The sequence below is a fragment of the Nerophis lumbriciformis genome, linkage group LG09 (genome assembly GCF_033978685.3).
Source record: "Nerophis lumbriciformis linkage group LG09, RoL_Nlum_v2.1, whole genome shotgun sequence".
In the NCBI taxonomy this organism is placed as follows: Eukaryota; Metazoa; Chordata; class Actinopteri; order Syngnathiformes; family Syngnathidae; genus Nerophis; species Nerophis lumbriciformis.
The window spans coordinates 53,656,664-53,659,412 of NC_084556.2; positions in this window are offsets into that span (position 1 = coordinate 53,656,664).

Sequence of the window (2,749 nt, forward strand, 5' to 3'; positions counted from 1 at the left end):
GATGGAGAAGTTACTCAAAATAAATAAACAACCCAACCAAAAAAATGCAGCAGCTCAATTAAAAAACTGTACTTAAGCCACATTCTTTTTTTTTTTTTTTTTAGTACTGAACTCTTAACCCTCATTTGTAAACAATAACATGCTTATTATACAAACAGTATTTGTACACCTTTAACACAGATTTTTATACTGTCTTCAGAGATTCCGTTTTTTTGGTGGTACTCGAAACCTTTCTGGGTACCTAATATTGCAATATTACAGAAACAGAAATAATATGAGAAATTGTTCCCAATTTTATAAGAAAAAAGTCAACACATTGTGAGGAAAAGACTGCTATTAGTTATTGAATTTTTTGGGGGAAATATTTGTTTGTAATTGGTTGTTAATCTTCTTTATTTACTTCAAGTTATTACAGTATGTCTCTCTCTCTCTCTATATATATATATCTATACATTTTTTTATTTTTGGCCAAAGGGGGCACATTTAAATTTCTTCCACACACTTGTTATTTCATATGTTGACCAAAAGGGGGAGCCCTTTTAAAAGCGACACAGTCAATTTGAAAAATCTCTCCTTTTTGGGACCACCCTAATTTTGATAGATTTCACCACCAGGGGTGCAAATGAGACATTCTCTATTAGATGAAATGGTGTTCCGTATTGGGAACATGACTTTGGTCCTAACTTGTTCTCCGGTCCTCGTATGGAAGCTACTTTTCCTTGTTGATGTCTCGAAAGGGTAGAAATACAAGAACACACACACACTCACACACTCGTCTGTAATTCATTCTTCACTGGTGACACCTCTAATGTCACCTGTGAATTGAAGCGGGAAACACGAAGCCACAGTTGATAATTAACCAGATATAATAGTGACAGAGAATAGAACAAGGATGGACAATTCAACCCTTAACTCAACAATGAGTAGATGAGTGTTATGTGTGTGTATATGTGTAAATAAATGAACACTGAAATTCAAGTATTTCTTTTATTTATATATATATATATATATATATATATATATATATATATATATATATATATATATATATATATATATATATGTCTTAATAAGGTTATCCAAAAAATAGTGCTCGATACCGTAGTAGAGCGCAATATATGTATGTGTGGGAAAAAAATCACAAGACTATTTCATCTCTACAGGCCTGTTTCATGAGGGGGTTCCCTCAATCATCAGGAGATTTTAATGGAAGCATTCACATACCATGGTTTATATAGGGCACAGAGTGGGTAGGTACAGGCTGGCGTAGGGGCGTGGTGATTGGCTCATGTGTTACCTAGGAGGTGTTTCCGTCTGTGGCGGCATACTGATACAATTTCGCTGCGCTTGTTGAGGGATGACAGGTCTGGACGGTAAATAATAAACAGTTTCTCTTTCAAGCATAGGTTGCATCTTTTATTACCACTATTGTAAGGTGTGCTGGATGCAAGAATTTGCCATGTTATTGAATATTCAACATTATTGTCTTTGAGGTCCTAAATGTGTTTGCTGAGTTCTGTGGTATTCCACAGGTTTTGGTTCCTGAAAGAAGCCTTGTGATTGTTCCATCTGGTTTTAAACTCTCCCTCGGTTAATCCTACATATGTGTCGGATGTGTTAATGTCCTTGCGTGTTACCTTAGATTGGTAGACAACTGATGTTTGTAAGCACCCCCCGTTGAGAGGGCAATCAGGTTTCTTGCGGCAGTTGCAGCCTTTGTTGGATTTGGAGTCGCTCTGTCCGGGGGCCGACGGCTCATTTGCAATTGTTTTGTTGTGGTTTGAGATCATTTGTCGTATATTGTTCATACAGCTGTAGCTCAATTTAATGTTGTTTTTGTTGAATACTTTTCTTAGGGTGTTGCCTTTGGGGAAGTGTTTGTCAATCAGAGTGAGGAATTTGTGGCCAATGTTAGTTGAACTAAATCTGAAATAGGAAAAATCAGCAAAATAATCCTGGACAGAGTCAACACAAAAATCAAGGACAAAACACCACTCAACCAATGGAGAAATACAGCAGCAGTAATCAAATGGTTTAACAACATCCGAGACAAACACACACAACTTTATCTCCTAGGAAACACCTCCTAGGTAACACATGAGCCAATCACCACGCCCCTACGCCAGCCTGTACCTACCCACTCTGTGCCCTATATAAACCATGGTATGTGAATGCTTCTATTAAAATCTCCTGATGATTGAGGGAACCCCTCATGAAACAGGCCTGTAGAGATGAAATAGTCTTGTGATTTTTTTCCCACACATACATATATTGCGCTCTACTACGGTATCGAGCACTATTTTTTGGATAACCTTATTAAGACATATATATATATATATATATATATATATATATGTATAATAAAATAATTATATATATATAGCTAGAATTCACTGAAAGTCAAGTATTTCTTATATATATATATATATATGTATGAAATACTTGACTTGGTGAATTCTAGCTGTAAATATACTCCTCCCCTCTTAGCCCCGCCCCCAATCACGCCCCCGCCCCCCACCTCCCGAAATCGGAGGTCTCAAGGTTGGCAAGTATGTGGTGGGATGAACATGTTTTTAAGGATTTCAGTCAATAAAACATCCTCACATTCACTGATCCCCTGAGGGACTCTTTTTTTTTTTTTTTTCCCCCCGCCGGAGTCCACTCAAGTGTTTTCATTCCTTTTTGTGCGCGTGTGAACGACTGCAGTTAGACTATTTAGAAAGCGCGCAAACTGCTGTAAAAGTGTTGC